The sequence below is a fragment of the Octodon degus genome, unplaced genomic scaffold (genome assembly GCF_000260255.1).
Source record: "Octodon degus isolate 3935 unplaced genomic scaffold, OctDeg1.0 scaffold00015, whole genome shotgun sequence".
NCBI classification, from domain to species: domain Eukaryota; kingdom Metazoa; phylum Chordata; class Mammalia; order Rodentia; family Octodontidae; genus Octodon; species Octodon degus.
Window position 1 is genome coordinate 3,392,862 of NW_004524591.1, and position 26,141 is coordinate 3,419,002.

Sequence of the window (26,141 nt, forward strand, 5' to 3'; positions counted from 1 at the left end):
AAAAAGACATATGTTTGGTCAAGAATCAGATGAAGTCTGGAATATAATTTCAAGCATTATTGGAAAAGAAACACCTCAAATGCATCAATTATAACAGTTTAATGAAAGGGCAGCTGGACTGTGACAGAGAAAACCCAGATGTAGATCTAGAGGAAATTTGTGAAATTTTGGCAAAGGACTCAATACATTGAAGGATGATGTTTACTTATAAAATAAAATAAAAAAAACTTGCCTACCAGAATTGTGAAAGCAAAATATGAAAGACATATGAAACTTATTTGCTACATGTAACCTATTATAAAATAATTTTTCTATATCAAGTGATATTTTCCCTTTTACATATGACATAATGTATAGTCATGGTTTACTTGTGTTCACTCAGGCTTACTATAATACAGAGGTTATATCATAAAATATGAAGACTAGAATAAATATGTGTATTTGAAAGATTCATATTTATATGTAAATCTAAGTTTACTTACAGAAGTAATTTTATTTACATATAAATACGCATATTTCATAGTTTTAAAAACCAAGGGGCAACCAGGCATGGTAGTACACAACTGTAATCCCAGCTATTGAAGAGGGTAAAATAGAAAGATTGCAGATTTGAGGCCAGATTGAGCAATTTACCAAAGGTCTCAAAATACAAGAAAAAAAAAAGTGTTTAAAAGCTAATGATGCAGCCAAGTGGTAAAGTGGCTACTTGGAATGCAAGCCCTGGTATCTCCCTCGGAAGGAAACATCTAACTCCTTGTATGATTTTATGCTTCAGTATGAAATTGAAAAAAAAAAACAAATTATAGATTCTATCAGAAAATCAAAATTTTAGTATTAATGGCAAGTTCACTTTTTTTTTTTAATAAGAGGGGAAAAAGATACAAGAATGAATTTAGGCTTTTGCTTGTTTTGTTTTCTTTTGTAGTAGCCCAGCACGGCCTCACATTCACTATGTAGCTCAAACTCATGGTCCTCCTGCTTTTCAGCCTCCTGCATGCTGGAATTAAAGCCATATACCACCACACAAGCAAAATTTTATTTATTTATTTATTTTTGCGGAACCAGGGATTAAACTCAGGCCCTTGCGCTTGCCAGGAAAGTGCTTATTCTACTGAGCCATCTCCCCAGCCCTTTTAATTTTTAAAATGTTTAAGATACTGAGTTTGATTCCCAGTCAAAAACAAAAACAAAAGCAAAGCAAAACAAAACAAAACAAAAACAAAAACAAACAAAAAAAAACACAAGGAATCTAAAATGTTCAATCTTTACAGGTACCTTATAATCCAATAAATGCACCAAAAAGTTTATATGCAAAAGAAAGCAATACACATGTTCATCAAGAGACATGTATAAGACTTTCATGAAAGTTTTATTCATGATAACAAGGATCAAAGACTCAAAAATATTATTGGTAGGAGGGTGGATAAATCATCTATCAGCATACAATGGAATCAATGTTTTGTAGAAATCACAAGGGACACATTACCTACCAATGTATTTAAAAATGTAGACGGTCTCACAGGCCTAAAGTTGAAAAAAAGAAGCCAAACACCAAAAAGTGTATGTAATAGGAGTTTTAAAACAGGCAAAAGTAAGTGGGTGGGAAAGAACTGCCTTCTGTTGATTAGCCTGTGCTCTTGTTTAGAAGACTGATTAAATTCGGATGACTTTACTGAGGTAGGCCCTAATCTAACATGACCGGTACCCTATAAAAGGTGAAAGCCGGATACAGAGACATGCACACAGAAAACACCATGTGAACATGGCAAATCTAGAAGCCAAGGAGGGACAGAGATAAGCACGGACAAGCGGCCCATCACCGAAAGCCAGGTGCAAAGCAGGACCTAAGATCTCACACATGTTCCTCTGAACTCTATTCACACATTGATTTTGGGCTCTCACCTCCAGAAACTAGAGACTGATCAACCCATTTTCACTTGCTAAATTACTCAACTGATGGCAGCCATAACAAACTATGTACCACTCCCAGGAATTCTGATCCACTAGGGCAGGCATACTGAGATTTTGTGTGCTATAAAAATGTCTAGGTAGGGGCCGGGGAGATGGCTCAGTGGAATAAGCGCTTCCCTGGCAAGCGTAAGAGCCTGAGTTCAATCCCTGGTTCCGCCAAAAAAAAAAAAAAAAATGTCTAGGTAATTCTCATAAGTGTACAAATTTTGAATCCACTGTGATACTATTCAATGCCTGAATCTAGTGTGCACAGCATTTGAGTGTGCCTAACACTTGAAAGGACTTCTTAAAAATATATATAGCAATGTCTTCCCTTTCTTTGGATGCCAACACTTAGAGAGCCCTAGAGTTTTCCAGTTCCAGCAGTTGAAGCCTCTCTTTGTATATTTGATCTGTGTAAGACCCAAAAGCTGATTGTGTCTTTCCTCATCACAAGCCAGGTAAATAAGCCAATGAATCTGAGTTGGCAAGGATTCTTTTTTTTTTTTTAATTGCACATATGAAGAATAAAAGAGAAAGCCAGGATGAAGATTTACAACTTTTGAACAAGGACATTAGAGCATTTTATTTTGCTGCTTCTTGGAGATCTAATGTCACAAAAATGACTTCTGTTGTTTATTCTTAAGTAGCGGTAGTCTAGAGACTCACACCAGAGAAGGCTGAGTTGAAAGCATTTTGGGTATTTCATTGGGGGTTGAGAGTCTGAGCGTCTGCTAACAGGCGGTTTTCCAGCTCATTGGCACAGGCGCAAGTGAAAGCTGCACATTCATTTTGTGCAATTTGCTTTACCTTCCCACATGGAGTTGGTGCATGTAAAAGGCTGTTAAGTACTAAATTATTCCTTATCAAATCACCATCATCTGGAGTCATGATCAACACTAATTAAATTACTTTTGCTGAACACGGCTCCAGCCTGCTGCTGGGGCTGCTAGGTACATTTCATTTCACTTACTGTACCATCCTTACTGGGTCTGCAGCACAGAGCTGCAGGCATCTGCATTGTTTGTAGTTTTAATTAGAGTGAATCTTTCCTTCTTCATGTATCAAATCAAGTGAGTTAACTCCTTCATTTCATTTACCAAGAAATCATTGTTCAAAATGATATTATGTCTTTACCCCTGACTTCAGACAATTCAGATAATTTATCTATGAAATCTACAGTCTTTCTCAGGCATTCCTCAAACACATTTTCCATGCAAACTTTTATGATCTGCAACTCCTCCACACAATCAGATCTTTGGGAGGAAAGGAAAAAAGAACACTCTGGAGATGTGTCTTGCATTTTTTCTTTGATGGAAACTTGACCTTTAAAAACCACATCTTAAGTCTAACTAATGATGACTGAGTTCTTCTAATGGTTAAATTGAAGAGTTCCAAAATATCAGGACTTAAAAATATGCACCTCTAAAATAAACTTAACCACTTGTTAATTCAGAAGTTTGCTTGGGGTTATGGTAGCCATTGTTATGATAAATTAGTAATTATTTTCATGTTGGAGCTCTGAACTATGAGACATCTTGCTTCCAATTCTTTTTTCCACCTACATTTCAAAAAATGGGCACAATTTTGTCATATTTCTGATAGAGTGGAGAAATGCCCTTAGTTTTGCATGAGCAACAATGATAAGAGTACCATCACATGCTGCTGGTAAAGGCGTACTTATAAAATTGCACTGGAATACTTGAAATACAAGTGGAGAAAATGAATTTAAACTTCACTTACAAGAGAATAATTTCCTAAATGGTGATAAGAGTATTACTTGTGTCCTTAGATTAAAAAGAGATTATATTTGTTATAAATGCCCAGTACATGCTAGTCTGGAGAATGAACAATAACCTATATAAATCAAGTTCTATCAATATTGATAATAAAGATGCTGATTTCTTGTAAATTTAAGAAAGTTAATCTTAAGTGCCAACTTAACCAACTGATTTAGCTTGAAATCCTAATAGGGAACTTTAGGTGTCACATAAAAAAAATCAAATTCACATAATGTTTTAAAGTTCTCAAAAAACTATCATGTTTTTCACTTGAATTTTTACCATTTGTCAAAGTAATTTACTCTCACTTTTGCCTTTTTTTTTTTTTTTTTTTTTTTTTTTTTAAAGCACTGCTGTAGTTTGGATTTTGCACAATATCTGAACGCTCTTGGTCTCTTGGCTCGTGACACTACTGAGAGACGTGGAACATTCAGGCAGCAGATCCTAAAGTCACAGGAACAGGGCCTGTCGGGGAGAAGGAACCAGGCCCTGGCTTTGCCCTTTCCTGTTATTTCCCTGCGCTCACAGGTGAACAGCCTTCTCCACTGTGTTCCCACCATGATCTGCTGCAAACCAAGCAACAGGGTCACCTGACTATGGACTCAAATCATTTTTCCGTTAACTTTCCCAGCCATTTGTCACCATTATAGAAAGCTGACTAGTGCAGGCATAAAAGAGCAGAACATCATGTCTGACTGAGGACCTTCGACTAAATTATTGCAGGTTAAAAATTCAAGCCCCAAGCGTTGGCTACGAATCTTGAGTCATTAAGCACACAGCTCAAACTTACTTGGACACACAATCTCCTTTTTGCTGCACATCACTATAACATGACAAGGGATGTTTCTTTATGAATTCATTCCTCTAGTAATTAGTTCATTTGCTGTGCCCTGGATCAGATTCAGAAAGGGTGAAGGAAATGTGGAACTACGGAACGAAGATGAAGGCAAACCATGCTCCTCACCATCAAGAGCTGAGAGGCATCCAATTAGAGCTTAATTCAGTCCTTTAAAAATGTTTGCTAATTAAGATATAGCCGGTAAACTCTATTCTTCGAGTAATTCATATGCATGTGATCCTTACATTTATGTATATGATCTTATTAATATGTTCTTGGCATTTGTTTCTAAAGAAAACACTTCTCAGAGTGTACTTGCTTGCTTTTAGGCATTCTGCCTTCTTTCAGTTTATTACTGTGACCAAAGGCATTTAAAAATTCACACTACTCATATTCTACTGAAGGAAAAATGTTACTATCCAACATCTAAAACCTTCCCTACACCATTGCAACTTAAATGTCACAAGTGATGGAAAGATCTCTGTCTGTATGTGGACAGTGAATGTAAATAGAGTGATAAGTTGTCTGGTCTCTGGCCTTTTGCTTTGCTTTTCTCCTTAGCTCTTATTCTACCCATGAAAGAGAGTAGCAGTTTCTGTGACTGCAGGCCAATTACCCAGAGAAAAGAAACACATCTGAGGTTTAATTCTTCAGTAAATAGAACTATGCCTCTGAAGTAAACCTAAATATTTTTTCAATATTTATTTATTTATTTATTTATGTATTGGATACAGAGTCTCGCTACTCATTTGAGATTCATAGTGATCCTCCTGTCACAGCCTCCCTGGTGTTGAGATTACAGGCATGTGCCACCATGCCCGGTTTCAGTGGCCGGTACAGCGCGCCCAGGGTTCTGGGGCCAGCACCGCATGCGGTCCCGGGGATCCAACTCTGGTCCTTGCGCTTGCCAGGCAGGCGATAAGACTACCAGGCTACCTCCCCAGCCCCAGAAGCAAATCTATAGTTTCTCAAGGAAACCTAGCTAGAAATTCAAAGCCCTGATGATAGCCTCCTTATCCTGAGGCTGACATTTTTGGTCTGTAGCAGTAATTTAGAATATTTTACTTTATGATGCTCTTGAACAAGGCTTGGCACACTACAGTCCATGGGCCACGGGCGGCCTCCCTCCTGCTTCCTAAGTAGCCCTGTGAGGGGACAGGGTCTCAAGCGGCTCATTACGGCACAGTGCAGAGCTCCTTTGCGCTACAGTGGCTGAATCTAGGAGTGGCAAAGACCACCTGATCTGCAAAGCCTGAAGTATTTACAGGCCGATCCTATGGAGAGAATGCTCTGCCAATCCTTTCTCCTCAATATGGTCTCTAATGAAAAAAGGAAAAAAGCATGAAAGGGCCAAGAGGAGCGCAGGTGGAATTCCCTTAACTTTGCCAATAAAGGAAACTGCTTTTTCACCTGTTAACACTTTGTTTACCTCTATAGCCACAAGGCATGCAGTTTTTGTGGTCAATTGACTGGGATTGCAGAAACCAGCTAATGAAAAATGACATGAAATTGAGGCTAAAACACTACAAATTTATGAGCTTTGAAGAATTTCAAAGCATTTACTTAGGCCAGGGTGACACATAACATAGAAAATTTTTCACACCTTTTAAAAAATATAACTGAAAAAGTCAAAACAAATCATGCTGTGGACATGAAAGTGCTTTTAAAAAAATCACTTGGCAAAAGAAGAGATTTTTTAGAAAATAATCTCTATAAGAGGGAAAAGGTAAATGGTGCACATAAATTAGATTATTTAAGACCAGATACAAATATGGCATAAAAAATGCATGAAGCCTTTTATACAAATATATATATATATATATATATATATCCAGTAGATGAAAGGCATTCACTTGAAGTTGATATCACTTCAATTTCAGGTGATAAATGGATGGCAATGGCCTCAATTAATGCTCAGTTATATTCAAGAAGCAAAGGGGAAGGCTTGTGTACAAACAAAGACAACAGTGTCACATACTGTATAAATCCATCTTCTAAGACACAGAAAGGCAACGGGCACTTGAGCTGCCTCTGAGCCTCTCAAAGATTCCTTCTCAGTACATTTTCCTCCTCCGAGCCTTCCCCACCCCTGCTAGGTACACATAACCACTCACACATACACACACGGACATCCATTACTAAAGAGCCTAATCTCAGCTATCAGCAGAGTGCCTTTATGGGGCCATTAAGCCATTTCTCTTGTTTACAGTGCCTGGAGAAAGATGTGAATTATGTCTGTGACAAAACAAGCGATAACATTTCTAAACTGCTATCAAAATGCAAACTGAAACACATATAAGGCCAGGGACCCTGATTCGAGTTTTCATGATTTTCCATTATATGCAGCATCTGGAAATATATTTACCTATAATATTTCTGAGACAGGAATATAGAGCAGAGCACTGCAAGCTGCTATTTATTTTTTTTCTTAAATAAGATTCTTTAAGTAGAACAGTTGTAAGAAAGATGACAAACTTTTTAAAGGAATATTAACAGTCTGCAGAGAACCTATTACTAGTTCACCCCTATATGCAATTCTGACAACATTCAAGTTATTTGCTAGTAATGAAAAGGGCAAAAGAAGGCAGGCTCTCTCTCCTTTTTAGGAATCATAGTGCTTTTAAATTGAAGTAGAGGGACCAGCCAAATAGCTCAGCAGACTAAAGGGCCTGAATCAGGCACAGGGGTTTGATCCCTGGGCCTGCCAGACTGGCCCAACCTCCTGGGCACAGTGAGATGGTGACTGAGACTGGTGTCGCAGGCCTGTAACCCCAGGTCTTGGCAGACTGCAAACAGGCGGATCACCACGAGTCTGATCTAGTAGTGAGACCTTGTACGCCCTGTAAACACTTCCCTAAAAAGCCAATAAATAAATAAATAGGGCTGGGGAGTTGGCTCAGTGGAATAAGCACTTCCCTGGCAAGCGCAAGGGCCAGAGTTCAATCCTCGGTTCTGCTTAAAAAATAAAAAATAAAAATAAATAAATAAATAAATTGAAGTACACAATAGATGTGTTCAACTCTTTGGGACTGAGCCTGTGTTTCTTCAAGCCTGAGAAACTTTTGTACCAAAAAAGTCTTTAGAAGGGGCACCCAAAGTATAAGACAGATAAAAGAGCTACTTTCCCTGGGAAGGCACACCGTTATCAATAAGCCCGAGTCCTATCCCTGAAGAACCTTGGCACCTACCAGGAGCTTCCTGAGCACTTGGCAAACCAGTATGAGTTTGATGAAAGTCACACATTTCTCAGAAGACAGCGTCCAACTCTCTTCTAATCTTTTCTTATAAATACAGAACTATTGTCGATAGCAGCTACTGGACTCTGTATTTCAAGTGTTCTTGAAGGAGCATGTTAGGGACACAAGTGAGCAAAGAAGGAAAGCCAGGGAGGTGAAACTGGAATGCCTCTCCCACCCAGCATCATGTATCCCAACTTTGAGACAGAGCTCCTAGTTACAATCAGAAGCCTGCAGTCACAGGCTGTGCAGTGGACCTGCTGGTGACGGAATGCGTGGTTCTGTGAGACAGTTATTCATCAGAAGTGGACTTCATAATCCAACTTTCCCCACATTGAAAACTAGAAGATAACATCTTAATGACCAGAATAAAATGGATAACTCTTCTAGATTTGGACCTGCCTTCATCTTCTCATAAACCACTTTGAGTGTATCAATATATGACCAATGATTTCACTGTTCTACCGGCCCAGTAATCCTCATCGGAGGTTGCCAATGATTCTCTTTGGTTTGGAGTGTTTTCAAACAAATTCAATTAGTGGTTATGATTTAAAACTCAACTTCAAAATGGCTTTCCAGATTAAAAACATTCAGATTTATGGCTTCTCTAGAAAAAATAGAAGCACCTTATCCACCAATACTGGTTCACTTGCAGTTTAAAAAGTGGGTCACCCATTGACTGAGCCCGTTATCAGCTGTCCCTTTGTCCAGGAGCTGGGTTTTCCTATTTGCCAAACCACTGACTCTCGCTCTATTCCCAGGATTCCCTGCACTAAACTCACCGTGCTTATTTATCTGAAGGCTATATGAGCATCTTACCATAATTTCCCTAACACATAGCTAAAAAGTTACTAGCATGCAAGTGTCCACACGAAGATGGACACACTTGTGTCTACACATGCTGTCTTTCCTGCCTTCCCACCTCTAATTGTAGATGAATAATATGAGTATCGCTGACACTTATGCCTTAGATACTCAAATACTCATTCTCAACCCATAGCAAATAGTGGCAAAGCCAGCAGGCACTGAAATCAATGTGGTTTTAAATCTTGTCACTCCCACTTAGTATCTACAAGATGAGATGAGCCCTTTAACCTCTCTGAGTTTCACTTCCTTATCTGCCAGGTAGGATGATACAGTCTCTGCCTTATGAGAAGATTTAAGAAAGCCCTATGTGTCAAGTGTAGAGGGAGCCTTTTATGATGTTAGGCTTGTTTCCTTTCAACGCAACCATTAGTCTTTACAGATAGAAGATGTAGACTCCCCAGAAACAAAAGAAGAGGAGTTAAGGCCGTGGAGACTGAATCTCGTCTTTCCCATATTTTAGCTAAAAGAATTCCACGTTACTCAGTTTCTTCTGTCAGGTTTGTGTGGGAACTGAGCGAGGTGGCACATGTGAGAACTCGAATCGTAACTAGCCTTGTGGTAAGTACTCAGAAAATGTTCATTACAACTATTCTTAGTGCAAGCAACTCGTTCTACTAACCCAGGACTCAAGGAAGGGAAGTGATTTATGATAGAAACATCACCTGGCCTTCACCCTGTTACTTCACGATATTTTGTGTTTTAACTCTTCCCGATTTCTCTTTATGTTTGTCAATGACATATAAAGAAAAAATTTGAACATAAAGAGCAACAACCTGTTAGAGAAGAACATCCTGACAGGAGGGCAGAGCTGTGTGGCCTGATAGGAAAGATAGAACATGTCAATTAGGAGTCCTGTAGCCTCTGCCGAGGCTCCTGGCCCAAACTCTCCTAGGTGGCTGTGTGAACACAGGCAGATTCTGCACCCTTTCTGGACCCCTCTTCAACACAAAGACCGAGCAACTTTCCTCATAGCTCTAAGATGTATTTCTGAAATAAAATAGAATAAAATAAAATTTTAAAAAAGATGTATTTCTGGATATGAAGACCTGCTTATTGATGAACACACTGGAGAACAATGGCAGAAAAATCTAAGGGCATAAAATTCTGAGACCATTGGCAAAAGAAGCGTAAAGCTCCAAGTGCCTCGGAAGTAATGGTGGGCAGCATTGTGCCTTAATAGAGTACAGCAGCTGGCGTGCAAAATGATGACTGTTCATCATCATAACAAAGTAAAATCAGGGATAAATACTGCAGTTGAGAAGGAAGGGTGCCTAATGCACATTAGAAGGGTGTGCATGCAATACAGTTGACCTTTAAAATCACTTGATGGCTTAAAAGGTGTTTCACGTCTCCTATCCACTCGATTACATAGACCACCTACTTTCCACTTGATGTGGGAAAGGAAGATGTTACCATATTAATAAAACAAGAAGCAAAATCAAAAGACAGAAAGTTATATTCTTAATTTTAAAAGCATCGTTAATTGGAAAATACAGAGACCAAATACACAATGTGTTGGCCCATCCTTCTAAATTTTAAAGCCCAGACAATATAATGGCACTTCAGCAGTTATAGTACTAAATGATCCTCATCTTCTCAGTCTAATTGCCCTGGGAAAACTGGTTCCTCCATCTGGAAGGGGGTAAGAACAGGGAAAGGAAAACCTAATGTTGAACAATCCAAACCTAATCAGTTTTGCTTTCTGCATTGGCTTCAAATCAGATCTTCCTACCCCTACTGGTCCAGTAGATGGAAAGCAGCATGACACAATTTTTTTGGAAACAAGTTCTGTACAGTGAGCCCAAACATACAGTACTTCATATCCAACTGGCAGGAACAAAAGTGAACAAGCTGCAGCTATTTGAGAAACAGATCTAATAAACTGAATTGAAGTTTCTGAATCAAAAACACTCATCCACATCTACATCTCCCTAAAATTGCTATAGTCAATAAATCCCCAAAGATGACCTTTGTGGATATAGAAAACACCTTCTGTACTCAAATTGTCTCTCTTTGCTTTACTAGGGTTATTCTTTAAACCCTGCAAAAGTTCCAAAAATAAAGAGTAGTTCTCTGCCTAGCAATTCTGCAATTTCTTTAAAATGATCGAGCACAGGCATCTGGGAAGGGATGGGCAATATTTGTGATTATTCCTAACTGAGGATAAGTTGGAGGCTCCCACCCTTCCTGGCATTCAGTCCAGCATGAAGAAAGTCCAAAGAATGCTGTGACAGATGGGCCTACACAGCATCCAGACACCAAGGGTGTTCTGTCCTACTACTGACGGGCTGTGAAGACCAGTCTCTCCCACAGAAAGAACACACCAAAGGGCTCCCTCTATCCTTTATCCTCCACCTCACCAGTATTCCAGAGGGCTACCCTTGATAGCACTTGCCTACCAAGCTACGTAGACCTCTAGTCCTTCAGAAGACAGTGGTGAACATATTGACATTCAGTACCACAATAAGGAAAAGAAGACATAAACAATAGGCTGTACTAGATGAAGGTAGCAGATTTAGTAGCTAAAGATATCTTGTTTAAAAGTAACATGTGATGAATATAATCTCTATGTCTCCTTTTAATTAAATCACAAATACAGAATGTCTAACATTTTACATTAAGTACTTTATGGACCAGATCATACTAATATGCAAAACAAAATTAAGATAATATCGTATGGGCACAGAGAGCTGTCAAGTATTAAAATACCTGTTACCACTTTGCAATAATATTAGATACCAAGAAGCAGTTGCTAAGATTTGTTAGTTTTGCTCACTAAGAACAAGTGAGTACCTAAATAAATACTTTTATGAAAACAACCCACTTTCTCCAGCACTATTTTAAAAGCAATACAATAGTCAGTGATGCAAAGTTATTTAAATGAACTCATTAATGTGATTTTCAAAATTATAACAGCACAGTTCCAATTGTAGAATTCATCCCACATGCACTGACCTGATCTGGCCAGGTGTCCAGTAATCCCGGAGGTGAGAGACAGGCGGTAAGGCACACAGAAAGACAGGAGCTCTGCTAGGATCCCTGAAGCCCCAAATCTCAACACCACACTCACAAGTCTAGCAAACTTCCATGATTACTGAATGTCTTCAAAGGTTTGTACATTATCTCTTTTAATATTTACTCCCTCAGATGGTCTTCAGGTTTCAATTCGATGACCTTTATTTACTTAAAATTTCTAGTTTCTTTCAGTTATTGAATCCTCACTTTTGATTCATCATTTCACACAATTTTCTGTCACTCTGTAGGGAATGGAGCCTATAATTTGCATAGCCTTAAATTGACTGTTTTGGCACCAGAATGGCATGCTGCAGAAGGGAGAAACAATGCTGAAATACACTTGTAGGGTTCTGATGTCACTGTCACAGAAAGAAGACAGGGTTGAGATCAAGTCAGACCTTATTGGTCATTTGGCCCCTTGCTCAGAAATGACTACATGGATAGACAGTCAAAGCTGAAATATGGGGCTGGACAAATAGCTCAGTGGATTAAAGCACCTGTTTAGGCAGAGCACAGTGGCCCGGGTTCGATCCCAAGTGAGCTGTGCAAGCCCCGCCTGTGGGGTGCACTGAGACAGTGATTGAGACTGGGCATGGTGATGCGTGCCTGTAATCCCAGCACTTTGGAGGCTGAAAACAGGCAGATCACTACAAAACCAATCTATATAGTGAGGCCCTGTAGACCCTGTAGACTCCTACTAAAATATATGAAGAAGAAGAAGAAGAAGAAGAAGAAGAAGAAGAAGAAGAAGAAGAAGAAGAAGAAGAAGAAGAAGAAGACGACGAAGACGAAAGCAAGCAAGCCATCTGGCTAAGGCCAAAAGGCACTTATCAGTAGTGCAAATAAAACTTTATGGGCACCAAAATAACAAAGACAGAGTAATTACAAAGGAAACTTTTCAATTTTCCTGACAATAAACACCTTCTGAAGAAATAATCTGCCACCCAACCTCGATTGCTATGGCCATTAATACTAAGCGGAGTAACACCTATGAAGGCATTTTATCTAAACCTACCAGTAAACACTATAATTTTGGAACACAATATTTATAATTTATATCCCCAAATAAATTTGGGGAATGTCTTTTTAATATGCCTTTCAAGTTGATTTGTATCATCGTAGTTTCCATAAAAGATCACCACTTTTAGAAAATAATTTTCATCCGAAGTATTTTACCCTTGTTGACAATTTTTCATTTAACTCTATTACATTTAGAGGGGCTGGGGACATACATGGCTCAGTGGAATAAGCTTCCCTGGCAAGTGCAAGGGCCTGAGTTCAATCCCTGGTTCCACAAAAAAAAAAAAAAAAAAAAAAAAGGAAAGGCCTAACTTTATTACATTTAGAACTGCCCAACTGGTCTTGGTATATAATCCTAGCACTTGGGAAGCTCAGGCAGGAGGACAGCAAAAAAAAAAGGCCACCCTGGACAACCTTGCTAAATGGAGATATGCAGATCTCCAGGTAAAGACTGGCCACAGGATCAAACCCTAGGCATTGTTCTCTGTCATTTTTGAACCATAACTTCTAACAACTAAGATGCAACAGTAACACTAAGATAGTAAACCACAAGTCTTCACTGATAAGCCTAGCCTTCACCTAAAATGCAAAAACAAGCCAAATACTGATAAAAGAAACCACACAAGAAACATTTGGATAGACTGGACCATGGTCATGAAATCAACCATCAAGAGATACCATATAAACAAGGCATAGTGGCACATGCCTATAATCCTAGCACTCAGGGGTGTGTGGCAGGAGGGTCACCATAAGTGTGTGTGTGTGTGTGTGTGTATGTATGTGTGTGTGTGTGTGAGAGAGAGAGAGAGAGAGAGAGAGAGAGAGAGAGAGAGAGAGAAACAGAAAGGGAAGAGAGGGAGGGAGGGAGAGAGAGGGAGACAAAAAGGGAGAGAGGGGAGAGAGGAGCAGAGAGAGGGAGAGAGAAGGAGGGAGAGGGAAAGAAAGAGAGGAGGAGGAAGAGAGAGGGAGGGAGAGGAAGATAGAAACAGAGAGGGAGAGAGAGGGGGGAAAAAGCAGAGAGAGGGAGAGGGGGAGGGAGAGAGAAAGGAAAGGAGGGAGAGAGAGAAGGAGGGGAGGCAGGGAGAGAGAGAGAGAGAGAGTTAGAAAATATAAAGTATATGTATATGTACCAGTTTTGCTTTACAACCATTGTAGGCATTCAAATGCAAATACTCAGGGAAAGTGTGGGTCACATTTCCATAGCTAAAAGATACAAGCACCCAAACAGTTAATATCACAATAAAGAATTTTTAAGTTCCATTAACATTTGTAAAAAGTTGTCATGATTTCTTTGACGCTAATTTCTTTTTCTATAATAACACACCTAACCCTTTCTATTAGAATCCACTGGGGGGGGGGCACAGATCACAGGTAGCTGGGTGATGTCACAGAGACATACACCACAAGGTCACAGTGAGAGAAGAACGCTGCTGTTGTCGTAGTCACTACAGTGAGCAATGAGTGAGCAACGAGGCCTCTCATCACAGACACATAACTTGCTAAGTCTGACTTCAATACCATGCAGGCAATTTAGAACAAGTCATATTTACACATAGTTACGATTATGCTTGACTTTGTTCATACGGTCAAGTAAAACACACGAGAATAGCTGGAAATATATAACCAGGTATTTTACATTCATTAATTACATACACTTGTAACCTAAAAAATGTTTCTAGTTTTACCCTATTCATAGTAATCTTAAGAGCTTCTTGAATGTGTAAGAAACCATCCTCACACTTTTATTTCAGTTCACGGAGTTCCTGAAATAACTTCCTAGACACTAGCTGAAAGGGTTCCTCTTCCTCTTGTTCAGTGTTTGCTCTCCTTGGGCCTGTGTGCAGAATGCTGGAGCTATTCCTCGTGTGGAGTTAGTACAGGTGTATAGCGCCTCTTCATCCTTTTTCTTGCCCTTTCCCTGCTCTTCTTCCCCTCCACTTCCTGTCTCTCGGTCCCCCCTTCCCTTTTGAAAAGGATCTACCCCATCTTCCTTATTATCTGTTATCATGCTCTATGCTTATATTTGAAGATTCTCACGTAAGAGAAACAAAGAGATATTTAAGCTTCTATAGCTGATTTACTTCACTTAACACCATGGTCTCATGGCGCATCCATAATCCCACAAATGACTCAAGTTTCTCTTTCTTTATAGCAGACTGGTACTGCATGATGTTTAAACGCTATATTTTCTTTGTCCATCTATCTTGATGGACATACAAGACATTTTCAAAATTTAGTTATTGGAATTGTGTTGTCAGAAACATGGGTATGATGCATAACTGCAATCTGATGTTTTTAACTGTTTTTGATTTTATTTTTTGAGACAAGGTCTCACCATGTACAGTTCAGGCTGGCCTCAGGCTCGCGGCGATCCTCCTGGGTCAGCCTCTTAGCAGAGCTTCCGTGATAGGACACAGGCAAGCCTTCTCCTCGGGATTCCTTTTAGAACCAGCCACATAATAAAATCATTCTGATCCTTCAGGAACAAAGCCCTGTCTAATTGGAACCAAGACATCTCACCTGCCACTAAATTTGCTTCTAAAGAAGAAGTGCTGTGGCACTATTCCAATGTATATTTTTTACTTTGACTTCCAAACTGCAAATAGCAATCAGACGACCACACTGAACTTGAAAGGCAGAGCACTGCTAGGGAGCCGTGTGTACAGCGGCTATCAGCGACGGAAAGCCGCACCACAGAAGCAATAACACAGGAACATTACAAATCTTTCTACTTCCATCTTGGGCAGAGCACTTTATGGAAACAGCAAAACACATTTTCAAGTCATACTTACACTGAGCAAGTTTTGTTATTCATAATATACAGAGGAACTAACTGGAAAATAATTTTTGCATTTGATTTGATTTCCGTATAAATTTGACTCAAATAAATCTTAGTTATACATCTGTGAGATTTTAAGTTTCAAGATACGATTGTTAGGACTGGATAAATGGATTTCTCTTTTTAAATGAGCTGGTACATCCTCACACGGGGGTGTTCTCAGGTTTAACTGCCTTCTTTTAAACTGTCAAAGTTATACTTACTCCTATGTCAACCTGATACCCATTTCAATTTAATCTTCCCAGGATCTTACACATTAGCCATTTGATTGAAAAGGTATTATAATTCCTAGGACAGATCATAGATTAATCTTTTTATTATAATTATTATTATTTAATGATCAAACAAGACGGTAGAAAATGACAACAGCAGCCCTGTTGCTTACCAGCGCAACACAATGTAGGAGATGTGTGTGTTGAATCGATTTGTTTTTTATATTTCTCTTTTATTTTCTCTCCTGAATTGTAATCCAATTCTTCAGAGCAGAGCTCTGTCAGCGCATTTTCTGTAATTCCAGGTTTAAGGTGGCTATTATGTACATCAAATACTATAGTCAGCTGATAGTTTCAGTAGCTTATATTAGCACTTAAACACACAAAGAAGATTTATACAACCCTCTTTGTAACTGAGAGTTCCAAGAAATGAGAAAAAATATAAAGATGAAAGAGCATTCCTCTCCCCTCCCAACTTTGCAAATAGAAAAGAGGAGCTTTGGAAGACACATGGCTACCACCTGCAAAACAATCGTGTGATCACAACATAATAGGCCTGGTTTGCATTCTCCTCCTTGTCCCTTTGAAGTAAACAGGAGCTTTGTAAATTGAGAGTATGCAAAGGGATAGAAGTTTAAGCAGATAAAGCCTGATTCTCCTCTTCTACTCCAAGGCATCATAAGTTCTTCACCAGTGAATATTTCCTTGAATTATTTCACTAGATTCTACAGACAGAATTATAAAATTTATAGTACATTTTCATTGTATTTATTTTAAATGTGGTTGAGGAGAAGTGTGCCTATATGCTAAAATACAGTTACAAAAAAGTGTATTAGGTCACACTGTATTTATTTTTTACTTTTTCTTTCCCCACATTAGAACATCAAATTTCTTCCTAAGAAATTTCTGGAATAACAGAGATGTACATATAGTTTCAGATATAGATAAAGATGGAGATTCAGATGTAAACACAAGTGAAGTAGGTGATACAGTGATACAGGTAGCATATAGAGCTGTATAGATAGAGATCTGATTGGCTTTTGCTCATTCACGGATTTTGACTTATGTTGACCTGTGAAACTTTACACCCACCACTACCGACTGCCCACTGTATTCAAACACTGTTTCCATTCTCTCTGAAAGAAAATGCTCATTCCTGCCAGGATGAAATGGACACCTCGTTTCTACCCAACCTAATAGTCACTCCCATTGTCACTAAGTAAATCAAACAAATCTTGAAAAGTGAATCAGTGTGTGGTAAGCATGAATGTACTGAAAATGAGGTACCAAGGGGGATTGGCTTCCATTTCTGTCGCTATGAGGGCAAACTGCATTGCTACTAAGAACCTTGGTTTTTCCATACCGCTATAACAGAAAGACAATGTAGCAGAGTTGTTGGAAGTGTTCTAGTGTCAGCTTTAAAATAGGCTGATAATTGGTCCTGGATTTAACTACTGTATTCTGTACTTCAATTTTGTCACCCCAAAACAAAGCAATGATAAGAATTCCTACTAAACTAGGTTGCTGTAGAACTTGGATCTCTTCAGATATATGTATTTAGAAAAGGACCCACTATGTTAAGAATTAGCTTTTATGATTCATCAAATACAGAGAAGTTAAGGGAAATTAAATTTATATAACATAAATGTAACTTCTAAGATTTCATAAATTTGGGTTTCTAGCTCCAAGATCAGCTTCATTTTCTTTATAAAGGCTTTTTCAACTATTTTCACATGTGTTGGTCTTTTAAGACATAAAATAAAATTACAGAATTTAGTGTTTGTAACATTAATCTGTGGTCAGGTAGTACTCTTTGATGTTAATATAGTAATAATTGTATTAATCATTATTATTGCTCCGGACGTTTACCCTTATTATGCATAGATTCCATCATTATTCTAAGCCCCTGTGGAAGAGGAGGAAATTAAAGTATTGTGAGATTAAGTGATTCACCACAGACACTCAGCTAGTCAGTAGTAGCTGGTGACATGGAGCCTGACATCCAAAACCCGCATGAGAACTGCTATATTAACTCCCCAGGCTGCTAAGTCTCAACAAGTCTCAGCATGTACTTTTCTTCTTCTTCCCAACTTACCAGCATGCTTTCTAAAACCAGGAATCACATTTCTTTGCCTACTTTTAATGTCTAAAAACTGCATCCCATATGAAATATTTTTTATCTTACCATGACATCACAACTATGCAAGAAATCTATACAACTTCCAAAATGGAATGTGCCTCAAAACCATGGCTCAAAATGTTCTCTAAAACCATTGTTAGCTCAACTGAGCATGATGGATACAATATTTAAAGGAAATATTTGAAATACGGTGTTCAGACAACCTACAATGCAAGCTAGAGAAAGAACACAGTCTTCCACAAGTCTGCAAGCTGCTATGTGAGCAGTTCTTCCTTTCTGGTGGGTGGTGGGGCAGGAGGCAGAGGAAGCTGATCTATAAGGAATGACACTCTTATCTAGGGTATACATACCCTAGGCCTGTGGTAGCAAGAAGAACAGCCAAACTCTTCACTACACCAAATACCATCTTGAGTTCTTTCCAACTGTACCACTGACATTGCCATTTTGAATCCTCTTTACTATTACTATACTTATAAAATTATCTGGCCTCCAAATAATGCGTATGTTAAATAGATTATAATATTGCCTTACTTCTATAGTTAAAAGTTATTCAGTATTAACTTGCATGCCAAAATCTCGACCAAAAAAAAAGCCCAATCTCTTTTACTTTTTTTAGTGCCAACAATCAAATTCAGGCAGGCATTGTACCCCTGGGCTAAATCTCTGGCCCCTCCTTTGCGTATTATAACTGCCTACTTTCACTTCTTCCTCACAAAGCTCAGAATTAAGTACTTAGCTCACAATCACAAAAATATTAAGTTGTAGGACTAGGACTAGAAACTAGCTGTGTTGGCCCCTAAAGTTCACAGACTGCTTTCTAAACTTACACATGCATTTAAGATATTTCACTTCAAAATTAAATAATTTTCTGATGTTAGTCATTCCATTCTGGGTAAAGAGAATGAAGCTATTTTTCTTAAATTTAGCATGAAGAACCCAATTGCTAGGTTTTCAAATCTACATTGTTTTCATGCGACTGCTGATTTTTCTTGAAAGCTGGTAACAGGAATCTGCTGAGCTGGGCATGGTAAAACACGACTTTTGTCCGGGCACTCTGTGACACTGAGGCAGGAGCTCTGAAGCTTCCCTAGCCTACGGAACCTAGTGAGGTCCTGTCTCAAAATAAGAAAAGAGAGAGAAAAAAAGAAAAAAGGAAACAAGAGAGGAAAAGAAGGGCTGGGTAGGTAGCTTACTGTGAAAGCTCTGGTTCAATCCCTCATATTTCAAGAAAACAAAATTTGAAAAGTGAACCCACTAACATAACACTTGGGAATTACTTTGGGTCAAACACATCTGGGAGCATAGAAGTCCAGCCACTGCTTAGAAATTGATTCATTGGAGGAGTAGCTATTTTAGAAAGGTAATCTTGGCCATCCTCAATTTAAGAAGCCAATTACTTTTCAGTGAGCTTCAAGAGAGACACATCTAAACCCAAATACTACTTCACAGCAAATAGTGTTACACCAAGGGCACTGTGGATTCATTTTTATTATTTAAATAGAGATGATCATAAAATTAGCACCCTTCTAATGTAGTTCTCATCTTGATTATTGCTATTTAACTAGTGGAATTTTTTCTTCAGGCTGAGTGAACACTATAATTATTATTGCGTTGCATTGTAAAGGTTGCATCTTAATTGAAAAATCAACACTTTTTTTCTCTTTCAATGAGTACATCAACTTCAAAATCAACAAAAACACTGAAGACACAAGCAATTGTGCCAGACTCACAAATTAATGTGTCCTTGATCAAACAGAATTCATAAGCCATAATCTTAAACATAAGAGGCTTACTGATCCCACAAATGGGTCTGTAGTGTGTCAGAATTTTCCTAGCTGAAGTTTCTCTTTGTGAATTTTTATGGCCAGAGTGTCAGTAGGTTTGAGCAAATACCACCTCAAGGTTTCTGTCAATAGCACTGTGGACATCCACACAACTACTCAGTGCAATGCTCAGAAAATCATAGAACTATTTTATACCAAGTGTAGATACAGTCTATGGGTTGGGGTGTATATAATCCCTGAACACGAAAACAAACAAAACAAAGACACAATACAAAAAGAAAACTAGGTTGGGTACCACACTTGTGGTACAGATAAATGACATGTTTTATGCATTCCTCTACTATATTGTCACAAAAGGCTACATCATGTTCTCTGTGTGCTAAATTTATATTTCAGAAAAACATGCACAATGTTATACAAAAATATAGAGATATACTGATTCAGTCAGTATTCAAGTGTCTGGAAGAAATATTATTCAGACAATTTTTATGCAAGAGGAAACAGGCACACTGATCTTCAGTTGCCTACACAGGGTCACCCAGCTAGTGCATGCAAAGGTGTGAGCTCAGATGGTCACTGTCCTTCCCTTACACACTACGCTGTACCTAGGCCCCTGGAAAACAATCTCATCATGCTTGTCTCATAGGCTTTGGCATCTGTGACATCAAAATTCTAACTATCACAAAAAGATTTTGAAAAAGTAATCAGAAAAAATGTGATAACAAATGTGACGTTCAATTAATTTCAGCAAATATTAGCAAAAGTTTTCAGCCTAATTATACATTGCCGAAAGATAAACAGTGTCCAAACCAAAATTTAAAAGTTGTCCTTCGGGAGTATCATTATTTTGTTAAGCAAACATTCAAGATTCCTGAAGCTGAGACCTGTGTATGCAAAGGGACTTAATCACATTTCTACAACTCAAAGCACAAGGATGAAGATTTTCATAAAGTAATAAGGAGCTTAGGATATTGCCTACTCTACTCTTATTTTCTATGTATTTATTGTTTGTGTACTATGTTACAAAATATAAGAATCTTTGAAGTATTACATAGAAGTTTTAGCTTCCCTTTATTGTATTATTCAAGCATATGAATTGATGCATTTATATCTAAGTGTAGAAAAATATCATGCATGGATTTATATATCCTACTTGTGTAGTCACTGAAATTCAGTGAATGACAAGGTTGTAAGAGCAAATGTTGCAAGATGAGTTTGGGGTCTGCCACGCACTATCTGAGGGATCTTAAGGGCCACTAACAGGCATGGGTCTTGACCACTCTGCCTGCACCCCTAGGTTATTTTGACAAATCAACTTTGGGATATGAAAATACCCCATGAACTCTAAACTCTAGCAGAGATAAGAGTTGCTGCAAAGGTATTGTGTTTGTTTCACTCACTTGCTTCACTGTAGCACCAAGGACAATGACAGCATGCCGGAACAGTTAATTGGCTTAGCTTATTTTTCATAACAAAGAGGCTGCAGGAGGAGGAATGTAACTAAAAGTGCAAGCTGTGTTTTGTCAAAATAAAGATGTTAAATCTTAACGAAGCTCTTATCTTCATAACTATATTATAACATGAAATGAAAGCACATTTTAAAAACTTTTTAATCACAACGTGCATGCCCACTTTATTATATTTAAAGTTATTTGATATTTTATATCAGGGCTTTAGAAGGTGTTTTAATGCTGGACTTTAAAAATAATGTATAATTATATAATATATATACACACATATATACATATATGAGAGTGTTAGTGCTGATTAGAATTTGACAAAAAAATTAGGAAATTAAGAATACAATATTTTATTTAATACTGAGATGGATCCATTTGTATTTATGGCTCTGCTTAAATGTACATTACACACACAAATTCATATGCCCACATGTAAATGTACAACAGAGGGCGGGCCCGTGCATCTCTTCCACACAGTATCCAGGCCTGCTAAAGCTGCTGTTTAAGAGCCAAGGGCCTAGATTTCCACTGCGATCAATGGGGCAGCTTTATCACAAGACGCAATGACTGAAGCTTATTGATTAGCTGATGACCTTCTAAAGTACCCGCCTTTAATCTACAACAAAACCGTGAATGAAAGTTGAGCTCTCAAAAAAGAAAATAAGGTTTTATTCTTCATGAAGCAGACAAGAAGAGAACCAGACCTGCACAGGCAGAAACACCCGGAAAAGCAGAGCAATGGCACCCAGCTTCTAGGCGGCTCCCACAGACCCAAGAGTCCAGGCCGGCGCATCACCTGACTCCCTGGCCCCAGTGCCAAGGACTGGAGAGTGCAATCGGATCAACATAATGAGGCTGTTGTGTCCATGAGGATGGAGAAAAACAACCTCAAACAGTGGCAAAAGTTCACGTCACAGCATGAGCACCATTTCAAAAGAAAAGCTAAAGCTGTGGAGAGGTTTCCTTTAAGGCCATCCATACATCTTGTTGGAATGAGTAATTTTTAACCCAGTCTTGCAGCCTTAAGAGTGTTTGACAAACTGTTTGCTGGCACGTCCACAGTCAGGGGATTTTCTAAGAGGAGTATCTTTTCCTCCAGAACTAAATGTCAGTACTGAGAAGTTCAGGGCAAAAAGTACAGAAAGAGAGGTGCATATTTCTAATCAAAATATGTCCAGAGTTTTGTATGGGCTTACAGATCTTGATTGTAATTAAAGAGAAAAAACTTATATGACATTGAACTAAGAAGTATACGTGAGTACAATAAATTGATGAAGTAGATAAACGAAAGCCTGGCATAGAGTTTACTGACCTGAATCCATCTTTTCATCAAACAATAGACTTCAGTGCTCAGAAAGCAGTGGAAGGTTATTTGGTTTGGTTTTGTAGATTTTGCATTTGCTTTTGTTTTTTGGACCAGGAATCAAACTCGGGACCTCTTGCTTACCAGGGAGGCAGCAGAGTTTAAAAATTTCTTCTTCTACTTTTATTCTCCCCCGCCCACAACTCTGCTGCTGGCACTGGGGCTGAATGGAGGCCTTCGTGCTGAGCTATCCACAAGCCTTTCTTTATTCTTTATTTTACAATAAGTTCTCCCTAAATCCCTAAATTGCCAACACGTGGCTTGAACTTGCCTCCTGCTTCAGCCTCCTAGAATGCCAGAGTTACAACTGTCCCGCCCCCTGTACCTTGCTAAAAGTGTCTCTTTAATGAGAAAATGAATGGAAATCATTCATTTTTCTTCAGCATCGCAGAAAATTTAATAAAGAAAAATTCATTAATAAGTAAGTGCCTTCATTCATAGTTTTAATTATCTATATTCTCAACACACAAATAAGGGTATATAATCTCTTCCTTTAAAATCAGCCACAATCTAATAATACTTTTTGAATTTCAACGATTCATCTTTAAACTAGAAATACAGAGGCCTGGAGAAGGAGCTCAGGGGGGCAGCGTGTGCCTCGCATGCATAAGGCCCTACATCCCACCTGCAGCGTGAGATGTTTGTATCATTATTTCTCTTTCTTCAAACTGCTGCTTGGGACTGCCATAACTTCTTACTACTACGTGGTGAATTCCGTGAATGCTCCCCACGTCAGCAGCCCTGCTTCGAGTACCGCCGCTGCTGCTCTGCTGCTGCCTCCACTGCCCAAGTACTTCTCCCCAGTGAGGAAACCAAGCAATGCCTGAAGCATGACAGGCCTCAAGACAACTGCGTGAACAACACATGAGTGCATGGTGTCCTTTAATACCTCTCTCAAATTTTGAGTAAATACTGTAAAAGAAATATTTCAAAGCAGAGCAATGCAAACGCTGTATCCCAGAGCACAACTGGAAGAGTTCCCAAACTCCAAGTCCTCCTGTTTTATTTCCTAGAGCTATTAGCCCATGTGAGTTCATAGAACATCTTTCTTAAGGCAAATTCCCATTAAAAGGCTCTCTTGGCCTCTTTTAATCTATGATAACTTGATGAAAAGAATTCTCAAGTACTATCAATGTCCCACAGGAAGGGCCATTCCTTACTACACATGTAAATTCTTCCTTCCCTCTCTCCTTTCCTTCCTATATCCCTATTTATTTCCCTCCCTCCCTCCCTCCCTCCCTCCTTTCTTTTCTTTCTTTCTTTCTTCTTCCTTCCTTCCTTCCTTTCTTTCTTTCTTTCTTTCTTTCTTTCTTTCTTTCTTTCTTTCTTTCTTCTTTCTTTCTTTTTGTTATGCTGCAGACAGATGAGGATGAAACAGTAGGCCTCATGTGTACCACATGAACCGTCTAATGCCATGTTCCACCCCAGCTCCAACAATGCAGCTTTTGTTTCCCTCATTGTTTGTTCAGTGTAGAAACAGTTTGGAAAGTTTCTGAGAGGGCCAAGCATGGATATCAGGGAAAGAAGCCCTCACAGGCTGAGCACTCTGGCTGGAGAGCTAGCTGTGTGATCTCAATCACCATGTGCCTTGGGAGTTTGGTTGTTTCATGCCCTGGGTTTCTCTTTATATAAAACTAGATGAGACCAGTTCCAAGTTATTTCAGAGTAATTTTGCTAAGTAGAGGTGACTGAGAAATGTATTGTGAGTTAGGAGCATCAACTATTTATCAGATAGCCCAAAGCTGATACCTGAGGCTTAGTATTAGTTTTACTGAAGGGCAAACAGCTTACCATTATCCTTCAAAGAAAAGATAGGAAAATAAAAGCTGATACTTGCATCAGATTTCAAGCAACTCATTTCTTGTGTGAATGATTGTGAAAAAAATTAAGTTTTCATGAAGCTATTCATCAAATTCAATATCCAGTGAGTACCTATATGTGAGTAAGATAAAAGTATCTTAGTAAGCAGTGATCCATTCTCTCCAAGAATATCTAAAAAGGCATAAACTGGGATGTACAGAAAGCTTTTATTGGCAGATAGAAATTCCTGACTTTAAATGACATCAGGTCTGAATGCTAAAGAACAAATGCAATCACAATGAGCAGGCCGATAATGTGTATCATAATAAAGTAGAATACATGGGCTGGGAATGTGACTCAACAGTAGGCTGTATGCACAATGGCCTAGGATAGAATTCAGTACCACACACACACATGCAAAGAAACCTAAACAGCAACAAGTTATAGCACAGAACTTTATAAAAGTCATAGATTTTTCCGCTTACTCCCTCAGTGCAGAAATTGTAGCATAGGCCAAAGGGGTGGGATCCTAGACATGGATAGTCACCCACAATCTGTGTCAGAGTGCAGGTGATGGAAATAAATATGAATGTTTAAAATTATAACAGGCGCAAGGCTCTAGGCCTATCACCAGCACCAAATAAACCAATAAATAAATAAATATGAAAACAAAAGTCCCCTGTAGCACAAAGAACGCATCACAACTCAAGTGTTTTCCAAAAAAAACTGATCTCAAATACGTGATCTCAAAATCAGGCCAAGTGGAACTGGAAAGCCAATCACTAGGAACTCTATGGAGCCAACCTCCAAGTAGACTAAAGTTGCAGCTACAGCAAAAACCAAAGTAACAAAATAAAAACATGTTTTGTTAAACCCTACACTTAAGCAGTGTTCAAGGCTTCCACATAACCCAGTGCATACACAAAAACCAAACAAACACAAACACAGCACAGACATATTTCCCTTGTTTAAAGATTTATTAGCCCTTGTATTAACAGAATTTTTAATCTGGCCATTCCTGATGTATTGTCAATAATTGAATTCTTGAGTGGACATCTCCCTTAGCTACTGTCAAATGCAGGTAGTCCTTGTTGGATATTATTCATTAGATTTAAAAAACCAACAACATCCAACCAATATTTTTACTTAATGAGACACAACACAAATTCTCATTACAAGAAAATTCAATAAGAGACAACAGCAAATATGCAATGTGAATCTTAAGTACTTGTTTATTGTTATAAAACTAAAAATGAAAAAATAGCACTACAAATAAAGACCCATAACAAACACAAAGCACACAGCTGCAACATAAAGGTCTACATGTGTTAATTTAAATCATATTATTTCTTCTTCATATTTGATTGCATGAAATTTATCTAGTCGGTGAAATTGTACCCCAAAAGCTTAATTAATGATTTCTCTGGAATTATTTTCAAATATTAATAAACTGTACCTATTTCATTATGTAAATGTGCATGTGTTTGTTAAAAATATTGAAACAAGGACTATAAGTATTCCTCTGAAAATAATTTTCCAGCTTTGTCCCTTACCTATATTTTTCCAACAAATATAATTTGGCTTGTAGCCCTAGCAAGACTAGTCTATTTATTTAATATTGAGTGAACTTCAACCAAAATTGGCAGATTACTTTTCTCAATTTTTCACTAATTATAGGCATGGCGAGTGGAAAATATTTGTTAACATACTTCCTTTGATCAAGTTTTAGAAGTCAGTTTCTAGGATATGTTGTTAAAACTAAGGGCAAAATTAAAGGTGAAGTAAAATTAAAATTTAAGCCAAGAGTTGTTGAGATATATCTATATCTATATCTAT

At 38.3% G+C, this 26,141-nt stretch overlaps 1 protein-coding gene across 3 annotated transcripts in view; it reads right to left on the reverse strand.

Moving 5' to 3' along the window:
• Etv1 (ETS variant 1) overlaps positions 1 to 26,141 on the reverse strand; it is a 94,207-nt gene that overhangs the window by 47,627 nt on the left and 20,439 nt on the right. The gene's annotated exons all lie outside the window — the stretch shown is intronic.